This window comes from Delphinapterus leucas, chromosome 18 (genome assembly GCF_059928025.1).
Source record: "Delphinapterus leucas isolate spDelLeu-1000000601 "Yukka" chromosome 18, BTC_Dleu_Yukka2, whole genome shotgun sequence".
Lineage (NCBI taxonomy): Eukaryota > Metazoa > Chordata > Mammalia > Artiodactyla > Monodontidae > Delphinapterus > Delphinapterus leucas.
Window position 1 is genome coordinate 1,359,106 of NC_143146.1, and position 15,874 is coordinate 1,374,979.

The 15,874-nt window shown below is 59.2% G+C and overlaps 1 long non-coding RNA gene across 1 annotated transcript; it reads left to right on the top strand.

Moving 5' to 3' along the window:
* Positions 1-5,012: 5,012 nt before the first annotated feature.
* Positions 5,013-15,579, top strand: LOC111176370 (uncharacterized). Its single transcript, XR_004023931.2, has 3 exons — positions 5,013-5,502; positions 13,613-13,998; positions 15,346-15,579. It is a non-coding gene; the product is annotated as an uncharacterized LOC111176370 (long non-coding RNA).
* The last annotated feature ends 295 nt before the right edge of the window (positions 15,580-15,874 follow it).

Sequence of the window (15,874 nt, forward strand, 5' to 3'; positions counted from 1 at the left end):
GTGCTTTGAGGCTGGGACTCATTTCTTTCACACTACTAATAATGGAATAAAGCAAAAACCCAGCGCATTCGTTGAAACCCCAATTGAGACACATAAGAGGCACTTACCTCGAAAGCTGAGAAAGAACCATCAGCTCTTTTGTATTTTCAACTTTAAATTTTCTTGAAAGTCTCCTCCCCAGAGTTCGACTTCCTCTCATACGTGTGCATCTGTGGGGTCTGAGCTGGGGAAAGGGGTCTGGGCCCCGGACTTGCCCGTGTGTGTCTTCTGCACACCTGCCCCGCCTGGGTCATCGGCCCGGGCCCCCCTGAGCCAACTCCCACTCCCCCAGGACACTTCCTTTTCCTTCTCACTCGCCTGGAGAATCCCCACCTTTCATTACTGGGATGTTAGTCAAACGACGTAGTTAATAACATGCATAATAGAGGCCAGGGCGTGGCCAGCCGAGGCCCAGCTCTGCACAGGGCAAGGGGGTGTGAGGCTGAAGGGAGCTTCTTAATTACATGCTGACTTCTCCTTGGTAAAATATAATTCTTCCTTTTATTAAAACACAAGATTTTGACAATCACTTGCTCAAATCCTAAGTCCTGTAGAGGAGCACACGATTTCTTTGACTCATTAACTGCCCATGTTTGGTCTATTTATGTATGGGGAAAAAGCAAACTCCAAAGATGAAAAACCAAACACCTAACAAAGAGGTATTAAGTGAATCCTCAGAGTTTTCCACCCACCAGAGAAGAAAGAACCAGGTTCCAGCTGCCGATCAGCCGGGGGGCGCTCACCCCAAGATCCCCCTGCATCCTCATCTCGCGGGTTCACTCTCTGAAGCAACCCAGGAGAAGTACAACTTCCCCAGGAAGAGGACAGTCCCCACATCTCGAGGAGACGCGAAGCCTGGCGCTTCTGGAACCTCAGAGGCGGTACCTGGCAAATCAGAAAGACAGCCCTGCTCAGTCCCGGGGAGGAAACCAGGGTTGCACCAAGCATCTCAAGACAGAGGACAGCTGCAAGGGCGGGTGACCAAGGCACGTTCACGAAACTTCAGCAAACGCTGCCCTCAGCACCACTTACTGCTTCGCCGTGTGTAGAAGCTCTTCAGATAAAGCCATTGCTTCCCCTTTACAAAGCTGAGAAGGGCTGTGCTCCCGCCTACCATCCTGAGCAAGCCCCTAGGAAGTGTTACGAGGGGGCGGGGAGAGGTGACCGCCCTCCTCGCAGCGCGGATGGTAGGGGAGGGGGGCCGGGCCGCCTCACGGGCTGTAGGACTCAGGCTGGTACAGAGAAAAGGCAGCTCAGCCCCAGCGATGCCAACCACAGGGCGTGGGCACCAGTCGGGGGTCCGGAGGAAGGGGTGAGCGTCACCAGAGACCCTGGACACAGAAGAGCCACCACAAGCCCTGCCACGCAGAAGGGAGGAAGTCCCCTGCCCAGGCAGGCACATCCTGGAGGGACCAGGCACGACCAGGGCAGAGCCCGCCTCGGGCGAGAAGTGGGCGCGCCGGGGGCGGAGGTGGCAGTCCTGGGCTGAAGCCAGGCTGTCCCAGGTGGGGCGGGAGTGCAGGGGGGCGGCAGGACCACAACGACCAGCCGCAGAGCCGAACGGTTTCCTTAGGAACAACCCAGCGCCCAGCGGAGTCCGCCGCACAGGCGAGGACAGGCTGTGGCTGCAGCGGCCCCTCCCCCGGGCCGTCAGTCTCCTGCACGTCCTCTCCACCCAACGGTGTCTGTTTTCCCTACAAAGAGACGGCTCAGGTCAGGCCTGGCACAAAGCTACATCCGCTTCCCTCTGTCGGGGCTCTCTAGGGAGCTCAGCGATAGGAACCCTACAAAGCCTCACTTCTTGCAAACTGATCACGGCTTTCAGAGGACACGACTGTGGGACGCCTGGGTCCTTAAAGGGAACAGGTCAGACACGTGAACACCATGTACTCAGGTGCTGCTAGAATGATGGTGCTGGGACAGCATCCCTGCCCCCAACAGGCCGAGTTAGCAGCTGGGACAGCAGTTGCATTTAGCTTCTTGCCTTGTGGTTAAAGGTGGTGTAAAAGATGAGATGATGGGACCGAAAGGGCAGAAAGGAAGATGTCTGGATAAAGAGTAAGGGTCCCGGGGCTGAACGGCCTCACTGCTTACGTCCTGATGCAAACCAATGATTTGTTCCTTCAACATGCAAAGAGCTAGGAGTTGTTAGCCCTCATCAGGAGACATGAAAACTCTGAAATGTGGTAGAGCTTCTATCTTTACTGTCTTGTGTGCAACCTCGTCCATGGGTCCATCCGTCCGTCCGTCCATCCACCCACCCATCCATCCTTATCCATCCGTGTGTCCGTCCATCCACCCACGACAGAAGCTGGCACTTCGCTCAAGGGCAATCAGTGGAGAAGGTGGCACTAGATTTGAAGACGTTTCTACTAAGTGTTTCTCCAGTTTTGCTTCCTGGACCAGTACCTTCAATGTCACCTGAGAACTTGAAATGCAAATTCTCAGGCCCCTGACTTCCTGAATCAGAAACTCTAGGGGTGGCCCCGGAACCTGAGATGATTCCCTCCAGAAGATCCAGACGCTCCAGTTGGGCAAATGTTACAAGGACTCGATCCATTAGCATCCCTGCCTGAAATGTTTCGTACTTTGTCCCCACTTACTGCAAATCTAGGGAGAAAACCAAAACAATGAAAATGCTGGAAAAGGAGCCCAAGCACATGGAAGGGGGTCCCGGCCCTGTGACTAAAGATTGAGTTCGAGAGTCCAGAGAATTTAAATTCTCAAGGTCAACAGCCTCACAGGCCACACGGGCAGCAAGCGTCAGCCTCCCTCACAGGTGGACTGACCGGATGATGACTGTCCTGGAGGACACGGGGCCACGATAACCCTGAAGCTAAAATCAGGCGGCGGCACGTCCGCACAGCAGGCGAGAGAAAACGCTGCCGGTCCGGGGTAGGGCCTCGGAGGGTCCAGCTCCGCGCAGGGAGCTGCCACCCAGCCCCGGGAGAGCTCAGGGCACCCGAGCCTCCTCTCCGAACCCCCTCCCCTGAATCGCGACAGCAGCATCCAGGTGACCTCTGTGGCCTCCAGACAGAGCCGTTCTGCTACGGACGGGGCTTCCTCCGAGGAAGTGCTGGGGATACAGACCTGAGCTGGCAGGGGGTTTACAGTGACCTATATCCCCGTTCCCACAAGAGCACGTGTAACCCACCCACGCTCGGCGAGGGACACCGTGTCGACACCGCACGACACACGCCCGGCGCCATGTCTCACAGCCTCCGTCCGGTGGCACCTCCCCATTGCAGGAGTGAAAAGGCAGCGTTAGTGGGAGGGAAGCAGGTCTCCGCTAACCAAGCCCGATGGGGTGTTCCTAAGGCCAGCATCTGCTGACCTGGATTTTCAAGAGTCTTGGTGAGACTGGAGCCTGGAGCACAGGTGTGTCAAAGGACACACCTAGAGAGCTGCTGTTTAGAGCGAGGCGATGGTCCCCCAGGGCCCGGCTCGCAGCATGACTCGGGGGGCGGTCAGCACCTCCCCGCTCTGGGCAGGAGGCCTTTTCACAATTCAAAGTGCACATGCGTCTCCCGAGCTCACCAAGAAGCCTGCATCCCTGAAACGCAGGGATGACATCACTCTTGGGAACAGTTCCCGCTGGCTCTGTAATCCCAGCTCCAGCCCAGTGCAGAGGGCACCTGGAGCCCAGTCCCGTGCCCTTCACCTCAGCTGCACGCCGCATCCTGTACCCAGCGAAACACAACTTGCGTGTCAGAAAAAGGGGTCCCTTCCTAAGAATAAGGGGCCACGTGGCACAAAATGGCTTTATTTGCTTTTGACCCATTTACAATAAATCCAGCAGCTTTAATCACAAAAATCACCATTAAAAACAATGTCTCCCAAAGTCTTGGTTAGACCATCACACACAGTGTGTTTACACCGACTTAGTCATTGCTTTGCTCTCCAAATCTTTGGGTCCCGCGCTTATAAGAGAGGGTTGGGGGGATACCATGCCCCACACCAAATAACCTAATCTCTCAGGAAAGCATTATTCAGACAATGAGGCCACAGTCTGTAACAACGCAGGGCGACGTCAGGCAATAGGCTGGCGACTCACTGTTAATAATACCCGCTTATTTCCCACTCATTTCAAGGAAAACGAGCCCAGGCCGATGTGCCCCTGCACACGCAGCAGGAAGGCTCAGAAGTGACCGCCTGAAAGCAGCGCCCAGCGCGGCCTGCGCAGGGCTCTCCTGAATCCAAACGACCCCCTGGGAACTTGTCCTCAAAGCTAATCGTGAGTCATCCTTTACTCGGGGCAGAAAACGAGCATCGAGTCAAGCTGTGCCCCGCTCCACAGCCACACCGCGTTCCAACATCTGTCTTAGGTTCGCGTCATATTTGGTGGAGAGAAGAACTACCTGACTGACCAGATACCCCCTCCTCAAGATGAGCCTCTGACGCTCCCCCAGCCCTACACCAGCTCGAAACGCCCGGGCTCACGTTATTTTCAGGCCACAAACACATACGCTTTCTCCATTGCGACTGTAGCCATGAAGCCGAAATGCGGGTTGAGTGAGCAGATTTCAGACCACGGCTCCCCGTACAAACCTGGGGTCTCCCAGAAAGCCCGCCACCAATCTGCAATTCTGTCCCCCTTCCTAGGCGGAATAAAATCAGGCTGACCGGCCACGGAGCCTATCAGCTGCCAGACCAAAGCCGTCCTTCTGCTGTCCTGTTACCTCAGCTTGGAAGAAGAAATGCAGGCTGTTACAGAAAACCCAGCCGCATCTCCCTAGACTCAGCACATGATGTCAAGCTCAAGAACGGGCTTCAGGGCCAGCGGCTCCGCCTACCAGTGCGCTTGGAAACCGCATTCAGTCTCTGCACCATTTCCTCCAGGGCCATCTCGTCATTTCTCAGCCAGAACCTCATCCTGAGACCGAGCAGAAGGGTCCCGCAGCCCTGCTTTCCTCTGCACCAGAGGTGCTTTATGGGCGGGGTAGGCGGTGGGGAGGGGGCCGGCAGCGCTGCCTTCCCGGGATTGGTCCCCGAGCCTCGCCAAGGAGGCGCGCCCTGCGCGGGGTGCGGGGAGCTGCTCGGCGGAAGCGGAAGCGGTGCGCGCCCCGCGTCTCCCCGCGGCCACCTGGGAGCCCCGCGAGTGCACCCCCGCGGTGACCAGGGTGCTCGGCAAGGGCCCCCCCCCGCGGTCACCCGGGAGCCCCGCGCGCGCACCTACGGACCCCGGACAGTCCCGCGCGCGCACCCCCAAGGCCACCTGGGAGCCCCGCGGGCGGGCGGGCGCACCCCGCCGCGACCTCAGCCCGCAGCGCGCCCCTCCCCTCCCCGCGGGCGCAGAGGCGCAGCCCGGCCCACCCCTCCAGCCGCTCGACTCTCTGCCCTCCCCGCAGAGACAGGGGAAGCTCCGGGCGCGAGCACGGGAACCTGCCCGCCGTTACCTCCGGCCGCCCCCAGGCAGGTGCAGAGGCCGCAGCAGCCGAGCGCGCCCTCCCCGCGCCGCCCATGGTGAGTAGGTCGGTGGGTCCGCGGGTGGAGGGGTGGACCGGCCGCTCCCCCTGCGCCGCCTGCCCCGAGGACGCGAGGCGCAGGTGGGAAGCGCGCGCCCAGACTCGGGCCCTGGGACCTCGCCACGGTTGGCACGAAGCCACCCAGCGCGTTCTGCAGCCCGGCATCCTGCAGATGCCAGTCGTGAGTGTGCCCGGCCATGGCACCGCTTCCCAGGGATGTGCGTGCACCACGTGTGCGCTCTGACCCTGGCTGGCCTCTCCTTACCGCGGGGTTGGCCATCCCTTAGAGGCTGGCATCACAGAGGGAGTGTCTCGGGAGGAAGTGCCCGTTTTCGTCAGTGGTTTTGGGGATTCAAGTGGGCAGCTCGTGTCAGCACAGCGTGTGCCCTAACCGTCGGCACCGATGGCCAGGAGCGGGGGGGGGGGCGGGGGCGGGGGTGAAAAGGTGAAGGTTGCCCAGCGTTTGCCCTCAGAGCTCAAGGGTCTGGGGGCAAGAAAGATCTGGAAACACATAATTGCAACATGAAATGAAGGTACGATAGCCACACATGGAAAGTGGAGTAAAGCTAAGAAACTGATGGTTTTTCTTTTTTAACGTCAAGACCCACTGAATGTCAGCAGTTTTGTGCGGTTCAGAGTGCAGCCCAGCGAAGGGCGTGGGGGTCAGGAAAGGTGTGAGCCTCTCCCTGTGGACACACGGCCTGGGCTTCTGCACCTGATGCAAACCCCGCTGTACCCGCGTCAGGCCAGCCTGCCCCCATCACGACCTCCCGCCTCCAACTGCAGGGAAGGCCAGTCACCTGGCGGAGTGTCCAGAAACGCCTGGCCCAGCCCTCCCCAAAGTGCAGGGGGCACGTCCGCCTTCCCACTGGTCCAAGGGCAAAAACAGCCACACTTGTCCAGGAGCACAACTGGCCCCAGGCCACGTGCCCTCAGGCCTCCACGGCCACCTGGGCGGGGCCTCCTCTCTCCCAGGTACCACCCCGTCCTCCCGGTCCCGCCTTCCCCCGCTTCAGCACAAAAGTGTACGCAAGTGGTGCTCCAACTTGAGGTGACTGGGGTCCCCCGAGAGCTCGTTAACCCCGGAAGGCCAGCACCCTCTCCCCAGAGTTCCCCATCCAGTAGGTCTGGGGGACCCAGGAACATGCCCTTCTCACGGGAACCCCGGTGACGCTGGTCCACACTTTGAGAACTGCTGGCGGGGTCTAGCCCATCTTTAAACCAAGAGCAAAACAAAGGGAAATGCAAACCTCTGGCCGTGCTGCTCTCACTGGCTCCCACTCCCTTTGTCAGTCAGCTCTTCCCACTCACTGTCACCTTCGCCCCTGAAGCACCTCTCGCTGGTGCATTTCTGGGACCAAGCCGCTAACTCCAGCGCTGCTTCAGGGTTGAGTCTGCTGGCCTCGGTGCCCGGATGTTTGCTCAAACTGTCTGGATGTCATCTTGAGGGTGTTTTGTAGCCATGATGAACATGTAGACCACCAGATCACCCTCTCCGGTGTGGGTGGGCCTCGTCCAATCAGTCGAAGAGGAAAAGATTGAGGTCCCCGAGGGAGAGGGAATTCTGCCTCCAGACTGTCCAGACTCAGCTCTTCCCGGGTCCCCAGGCTGCGGCCATGCTGCAGACTGCAGACTTGCAGGCCTCCGTGATCCCGTGAGCCAGTCCCTCCCTCCCTCTCAATCCATATCGGACCTTTACTCTCTCCTTAAATTACGGCACACGTGGTGCCATCTTGCTATAAAAATCACTGAATGTGGCATAAAGTATAACAGTCATAACGATCCCACCCAACACTACTGAGCACTTACTATGTTTCGGGGACGCTCCTAAGTTCTTTCCATGATGTGAACTGATTAAATCTTCACAAGGATTTAGGAGGCTGGCACTGTTTCTACCCTGTTTTACAGAATAAGGCAGAGAGGTCCAGTAACTTGCCCAAGGTCACACAGCTGGTAAGGTGTCAGAGACAGGATCAAACTTCGATGCATATAAACACAGGCCTAAAAACAAGTGTTTGCTTCAGGGAAACACAGTCACGGATCAATTGGAATGTCACCCCCTGACCCCACCCTGCACAAAGCATCTTAGCCTGAGTGTCCCAAGAGCACAGGCCTGCTCTGCATCACTGCCCCGGCCCGTCCCAGAAACAAGAGGCAGAACGTAAGATTATCCCCGGATACTGAACACATCCTCTTAGCAACTGTTACAGAAAGTCAGCCCTGAAAGGGGAGGCGAGAAACAGGAGAGCTGGGAGGGTGTGCAGGTCGGGTTCTGAGAACCCAGGCGCCGGGGGAGCCTGCCCTCAGGAGAGAGGAGGGGGCCCTGGGAGAGGTGGAGACATGGCTCTTGGAAGGTAGCGGGAGCTGCCCGCCAGGCCTGGGTGCGCTGTTTCGTGCACTAGACTGTCCCACATGGCGGAGCGGAGGGGCAGCAAAGAAAAAGAGGAGACTTGAAAAGGATGCTGTGAAGAAACCCACAGCCTTGGGCAGACAGCCTCACCTGTGAGCTGGGGTGCAGAGCCAGCATCCATCTGAGGGGGCATCCCGGGGCCCTCGGGGACCTCAGGACACACCCGCCTCTCCTGGGCAACTTCCCCCTGGGCGCTGGATCCAGGTGAGTGTTGAGCAGGCGGTGGGGCTGGGGGCGGTCTCTGCCCTCACGGGGCTCCCAGGATAAGCCCCGGGCCTGGGGCCCCGTCAGCTGCCTTTCCTGTAGCCCCGGCCAAAGGCGCGGGCAGAACACTCCGAAGACAGAGGGCAGGGTTCACCCAGCATGCTGTGGGAGGGACCAGCTGTGGCTCAGCCAGCACGTAGCGTGAGAATGGCTGGAGGGTGCTCAACACCAGGGATGTCAGGGATGCAAACCAGACCTCGGGGAGACACCCCCTCACACCTGCCACAACAGCCTCATGAAATAGACGAGAGATGGCAAGCGCTGGCGAGGACACGGAGAAGAGGGAGCCCTCGCGCACTGTTGGTGGGAACGTAAACGGGTGCAGCTGCTGTGCGGAACAGTGTGGAGGTTCCTCAGAAAGCTAAAAACAGAACTACCACGTGTTCTGTAATTCCACTTCCGGGCATTTTTCTGAAGAAAACAAAAACACTAATTCATAAAGATATAAGTACTCCTATGTTAACTGCAGCATTATTTACAGTAGCCAAGATATGGAAGCAACCTAAGTGTCCATCGACGGATGCATGGATGACGATGTACATACACACAATGGAATGTTACTCAGCCGTAAAAAGCAATGAAGTCCTGCCACCTGCAGCAACACGGATGGACCCTGAGGGCGTTAGGCTGAGCGAAATGAGTCAGACACAGAAAGACAAACACTGTGTGATCTCCCTTACATGTGGAATCTAGAAAAACCAAACTCAAGAGAAAGAGTAGGATGGTCGTTACCAAGGGCTGCGGGCAGGGGGTTGTCGTGTGAGATGGGGAGATGGTGCCCCAAGGATACAAACCTCCCGTTGAACAGTTACAGATGAGGAAGTTCCAGGCTCCGTTGTTCAGCGTGGTGACTACAGTTATCAACACCGTATTCTAAATGTGAATGTTGTTAAGAGGGTAGATCTTGAAGGTTCTTAGCGCAGAAGCGGAGCGGTAACTGTGTGATGTGGTGGAGGCATTCACTAAGCTCATCGTGGTGTTCACCTGATGTACCACGTATCACACTGCCACACCGGGCACCTTAAACTCAACAATGTGTATAGAGGCATCCACCCAAAAGGCGGTAGCGGTCCCATGGCCCAGGTTTGGTGCAGAGGCCCCAGGGGAGGGTGGCCATCATCGGGATCGGCTAGAAGTGGTGCCACAGGGGTGGCGGTGGTGCGCCTGGCCAACCCCACACGCTGGTCTCCAGGAGACAGCCCGCAAGTCAGCCCGCAGGTGCACGTGCGTGCATCTCCCCGCCCTGCCCCGCCCTGGGTCCAGGGAGACGCTGGGGGGAGGGAGAGTGGAGAGCAGCGCCCCCATCCATCCCAAACCTGCGCCCAGGTGGGGCGGGACAGGGTGGAGAGGGAGAGATGGAGACCGAGGTTTTACATCAGGACTGAGCCTTGGAAACTGAGCTGAGCTAACTGAATGACAACAATTAATACACTTCTGGACTCAGAATAAAAAGTCACCGCGCCCCCCTCTGTAGGTAACAGAGGGGCTGGCCTGGGCGTGGCCACACCTGCTGGATCCCGGCTCAGTTCGGGGAACCTGCAGACGGCATCCTGTCTCACGAGGCTCAGGTTAACCAGACGCCTCCACAGACCGAGGCCCTGCTTCTCCAGCTTTGCCCTTTCACAGCCTTAACGGGCTCTGCATTGCCATTCCTGAGCTCAGCAAGGAGCCCAGTGCCCTGTGCATTCTAAGAGGAAATGCAAAATTCAGAGTGCTTCCCTACTGTCACAGCATCACTTACCTGGTAGCAAGGCAGGGTGTCCCTTCCATAATTTACTGGGGATTTGTTCAAGGGAAACTTCACAAAGATCCCCCAGCAGCCCATAAATGACTTCTGACCGATTGGGGCAAGGACTCTGGGACGCAGAACTGACTGTCCAGAAAGACCCCAACTGGGAAAGTAAAAGCCTCTGGTCTGAGTGATGCTCTCAGGCTGTGAGTGACCAGGTGGGGACCCCTGTGGAGCCCTCCTCAGACAGGGCTACGCCCCGAACTCAGCCCCTGTTCTGCTGGGGCCACAGGCCCCCCTGCAGCCACACAGGGCAGGGCCTGGGGGGAGGGCAGTCCCAGGTCTGGGATCCCACCGGCACTCCCTCCCGCTTGCAGAGCACTGGCCTCCTCGGGCTCTGCGGTTATTATAAGGATGTCACCAGGCTGGGGTTCAGCCCTGCCACCTCCCAGCTGGGCACTTTGGGCAGATCTTTTGGGGCATCGGGCCTGTGCATCTCCTCGTGGGCCTGAGCAGCCTCCAAGTCAGAGAGATTCCGACTTTCTGGGAGGGACGTTTGTTCAGACGTAAATAACTGCAAGGACCCACTTCGCACTTTGCTGCCGCGCCTGGGTCGGTGTGGAAGCCATAGCAGAACGGCACAGGCTCGGGGCTCACAAACAACAGAAACTTAGCTCCCACGGTTCTGGGGTCTGGACGTCCAGGACCAAGACGCCAGCGTGGTCTGGTCTGCGGAGGACCCCCTTTCTAGGGCCGCCTTGCCGTGTCCTCACACGTGAGAAAGGGTGAGGCACTCTCTCGGGTCCCTTCTATAAGAGCCCTAATCCCATGGGGCTCCACCCTCATGACCTAATCACCCCAAAGCCCCCCACCTCCTAACACCATCACCTTGGGAGTTACGATTTCAACATATGAATTTTGGGGGCGGGACACAGCCCGTCCACAGCATTCTGCTCCTGGCCCCCCAAAATCTACATCCTCACACGCAGAACGTTGTTTGTTCTGGCATCAACTCAGAAAAGTCCCGAGTCTCACCTGAACTACACGGCTGAGGCGATTCACCGAGGCCAGGTCCTCTCCGGCCGAGAGCCTGTGGAACCGGACAGGCAGCCGCTTCCGAGGGACAAACAGCCCCGTCCCAAAGGGGAGAAAGGGAAGAATGGAGGGTAGCAGGCCCCGAGCCCGTCCAGATCCTAAGGCCCCGGGGGAAGCCGTCTTCCAAGATGGGGTGGGGGGTCGGTGCAGGCCCCAGGGGCCGCCCTCACGCAGCCTTCCCAGCTTGGAGCCCTGCAGAGAAGACGCTGCCATGACAACACCAAGGTTTACCCCCCGACCCTCCGGAGGGGCGGCCACCTGGGCCTATGGCGTACCTAGGCCCATACCACGCCCGGGCCCGCCCAGGAGCAAGGTGCCACGATGCTGGGAGCAGCAGCCCCCCGGCCCTTGCACTCAGCTGTGACAGCAGCCCGGTGGCCTCCGGGGCCCTTCCTGCGTTGCCCTGGACAGCAGGTCCTGGCTTCGTTTGGTCACAGTCACAGCCACGCTCCAGTCCTCCTGAGCTCTTTGCTTTGTTCCCGGCCATCCGGGGAGGGGGAGAAAAGGAGCCGTGGCTGCCATGACGTAGGCGTGTTGCTACAAAGTCACCAAAGTGACCAGGCTGCCTGGCCGTGAGGACAGTAGGATCCATCCACCTGGCAGCTGATAAGATCCCCAGATGTTACACGAATGCACAGAAGACTTGACAGCTCAGCAGACAAGCCTGATACTTGAGGAAAACTCTGCCGGGTGTCTGGCTTTGATGGACATCCGCTCGCGGTCAGGTCAGTGAAGCAGTGTGAGGCTTTAGGCCCAGCGCGCCTGGCTTCCAGGAGCCCTGGTCGGAACACAGCTGACGCAGCCTCGCCTGGGGGCCGCCTCGTCCATCCCAACAGCGCTGGATGCCCCGCAAGGAAAGCGCGTGGGCAGCGAGGCAGGGACACAGGCTACCCAAGGACAGTCGCGGCCCAGGTAATGCGCTGCTGTCCCTCGGGCCCAGCGCACGTCGGCAGGTGCTCTGACTCTAAAGGGGTGTCACAGACAGGTGAGGTGCTCTGTTAGTGCACACCGACCTCGCTTATAAGTGAAACGAGCTTTCGGAGCGAGAACCGCGTGTCTGTGTCCCTTCTCCAGACCCTGACCCTCCTGCTTCGCTCTATAAACACGGCCCGTCGCCCAGAACAAGTGCTGGCTGGAAACACAAGAGTTTTAAGAGGCAAAATGCTTAAAGCGAACTCGCACTTTGACGTCTAACGTTCTCCTCACGTCATGTGAACCTCAGTTCAGGTTCTCAGGACAGAACATCAGGTCCGAGCAGCGACGCGGGATGCTCCGGGGTTAGGGTCGGGCGCAGCACCAGCCCCACGACCTCGCACCTGTGTTGGGCTCTTTCGGTTCCTTGGGAATCACGCCTCCTGGGAAGCAGGAAAGATAACTCGGTGCACGGTAGCATCTGGACTTTCTTCCCTCATCTCAGGTACTTTCCAAGAAACCGAAGGAGACTGGAGAAGAGCACATGGTAGGCCCTGAAGGGATCTGGCGCCGCTCCCTTGGGACTCAGTGCAACACTGACGCCCGGTCCTGTAGCAGCTGGAGTTGACTTTAGTCTCCGAGCGCCTGGGGATCTCCTGTGCATGCGTTTAAGAGGCCCCCATGTTCGGGGTCGTGCACGTGGCATACCCACCGTGAGCCCCAACCCTGAGCCTCTGGGGAGACATCCCCACGGAAGGCCAAATGCTGACAGTGTGCTTTTGGGGGTGGAAACGCCCCTCTGGGAGACTCTGCCTAGCAGCGCAACTCGGAGTTTGGGTTCCAGAGTCAGCAACCTGGGCTCACATCCCGGCCTGGCCACTTACTGGGTGGGTGACCTCGAAGAAGTTTCTTAGTCACGCTCTGCCTCAGTTACCCCATCTGTGAATGGGGACCACAAAATACCTACAGCACTGGGTCGTTTTGAAGATTAAATACGTGGAAACGGTTAGAAGAGTGCCTGGCACGTGGTACACATTCAATAAATACTGGCAGTGCTGTAATATTCAGAGAATCAGGCCTTGTCCCCGTGGTTCAGGGCGACCGGGGGGGACCCCACGCTCGCCTACCCCTGAGCCCCGAGGCCCGGCACGGACGCGAGGCTGCGCTCCTGCTTGGCGGTGGGTCCACTTGTCCAGCACGGACTTGAGCCGCCCCCTCTGGGTCCCAGGTCGCGGCCACGTCTTCTTCGTTTGCTCGACTCCTGAGGTCTGATGATGCGGGGCCCCCAGCCTGGCCGTGGCCCAGCGGCCCCTCAGGGCACAGCGGGTGTGACATGGCGTAGCTCCGAGTATCCCAGGGCTGTTTTCTCCTTACGGGGCAAGCCACCTTATGTTTGCAAAGCCGTGCACCCAACCCTGCAATGAGCACACAGAGCCCAGAAACCCAGGGCCCGGCCCTCCCGAGGCCCAGCCGCCTCATCAAACCAGAGTCCGGGGCCTTGGCCGTAGGGGCTGCCGCGGGGAGGGGCTCCGCCCGCAGGGGACGGTTTGTTCAGAGGGGCCCAGCCTCCAGGTGGCCCCTGTGGCTGCTGGACTAGGTCAGGGGAATCGTGAGGTTCAGTAAAGAGAGAGTGAAAAATTAAAGCGGCTCCGCTAACATCTGTTGTTCTTTTATTTCACTATTTCCATTTTTGAACAGCTCTACTGAGGACAGTTGAGATACGAAGAGCCACACCGTTACCGTGTACGGTGCGATGAGCCTGGACCTGCGAGAGCACCGAGAGCCCCTCCACAATCAAGGGAACAGATGAAGCCCTCACCCCGAGCTGCCTGCACCCCCCTCACTTAACGTGAGACCTGCCCTCCTGACGCGGTTTCAGGTGCACAGCACAGGGCTCTCAACCAGGGCGCTGTGCCGTCAGCAGCTGTGGAGCACCCTCGTCTCCGTAACCGAGACTCCACGCCCGCTGAGCCGCCCCTGCAGCCCCCGGCCCGCCTGCTCCTCTGGGTCTGACTATTCAGAGCTCAGCCCTTGCAGCCTTTGCCCCTCTGCCTGCTCACGTCAGTCGGCGTCATGTCCTCCAGGTCAGTCCCCGTTGTGACAAGCGACAGGATTTCCTTCTTTCAGGCTGGCCGTCTTAGCCAGGCATTTAGCGCACAACACCAGCGTGAGGAGGGGGGCGGTGGCAGGTGTCCCCTCCCCCGAGAGGCGGGGGCTGGAGCAGGGAGGGGGGACACCAGGGCAGCCCAAAGGGACCTGAGCCGGGTCGGGCAGAGGTGGGGAGATTTCATTCTTTTGCTACCACTGTGTTTGAGGCCTGGGAAGGCGGATGTAACAGGAAAGTGAAATACTACCCTGGCTCCGGGCACTTACAATCTCATCGGGTGATAAAGCTCCAGGATAAAAGCAAACTTGACTCACGACTTCACAGCTGCTGGGAAAGGCCAGGAGGGTGGCGGAAGGAGACTGTCAAATACCGTCCCCTCCAGAGAGCGTCAGAGCGCTGGACGCAGACACAGTCTTCCGGCCGGGTGGCCCCCTCCTGGGAGCAGCTCCCAGGTTCCCACTGGGAGGCTGTGGACGGGAGGCCAGGGAACAGGGGTCATGTCAGTCCCTGGGGGCCGGGACACCCGCAGGGGCTCTCCCACCCCTGTCTCTGCCATTTGTGCCCCTGCACAGGTGAACTCCGTGACAGAGATCACGGCTTCCGTCTTAGGCTCCCACGGCCCCTTGGACGGTTGGCGGCTCCATGTGTGTCCGCTAGTGTCCATCTTTGTCTGCTGGACCCTGGAGGAGATGGACACCCACGTCAGACCTCTCTTGGATTAGTGTCAGGTGGCCAGCCCTTCACCACATCCTACAGAGGTCAGGGCTGGAAACGTTCCTTCCACCAAAAATGCACGGAATAAGCACTGATGCCGAAATAGGGCCCCTGGCAAAGGGTCGCATCCTCTTCCCCCCGCAGGGAGCAGGGCCCCTCTCAGCTCCCTGGGGGTGGGGTGTGCCCAGCACCAGCCCACAGAACAGACTCGCGCAAAGTAGCCCCTCACACCCAAGGTACCTCGGACCTTCTGAGTACCAGCTGCTCTCCCTATAAACAGTATCTCTTCCCCAAATGGGCGGGTGTGTAACTGTCGCCTGCCGCCTTAATTATCCCCGCCCCCCCACCGGGCTCTCCCTGGCAGTGGATTTGACGTCTGAGTGGAGAGGAAGCTGCTAACAATAGGGGTCACCGATGGGAATGACAACGGGTCTTTCCGGGGGCGCCCGCGCTGACGTCTCTGTGCTGTTTATACTCCTTCTCCGGGGACTTTGGTCCAAAGCAGTAAACATGGGGAGCATGCCAACCTGTGATTAGGAAGCTGGTTTATTACTTTGTTTAGAAAACCAGTAGTAACAACTTTAAATTTGATTTTATCGTATGTTTTCAGATTCTTCCCACCCAACAATCCACAAAAGACCCGAAGGTCCAGAGGAGGGGGTCACAGGCACTCAGGCTCTGCACAGGCTCGGGGGCTGGTACGTGGGCCGTGGGCCTCCTGTCTCTCCCCGGGGACGTGGTCAGTGGAAAAGATGACGCAGGGGCGCCTTGGCGCTGAGACCTCCAGGAAGGGACCGGGAAGCCGGGCATGTGTGTGAATCGTACACAGTGACACCAGCGTTGCCGCAGGGCAGTGGGGGAGGGCGGGGGGAGGGTGGGGGGAGGGCAGGGGGAGGGCGGGGGGAGGGTGGGGGCAGTGGGGGGAGGGCAGTGGGGTGGGGGGAGGGCAGGGGGAGGGCGGGGGGCAGGGTGGGGGCAGTGGGGGGAGGGCAGTGGGGGGAGGGCAGTGGGGGGAGGGCAGGGGAGGGCAGTGGGGGGAGGGCGGGGGGAGGGTGGGGGCAGTGGGGAGAGGGCGGGGGGAGGGTGGGGGCAGTGGGGGGAGGGCGGGGGGCAGGGTGGGGGCAGTGGGGGGAGGGCGG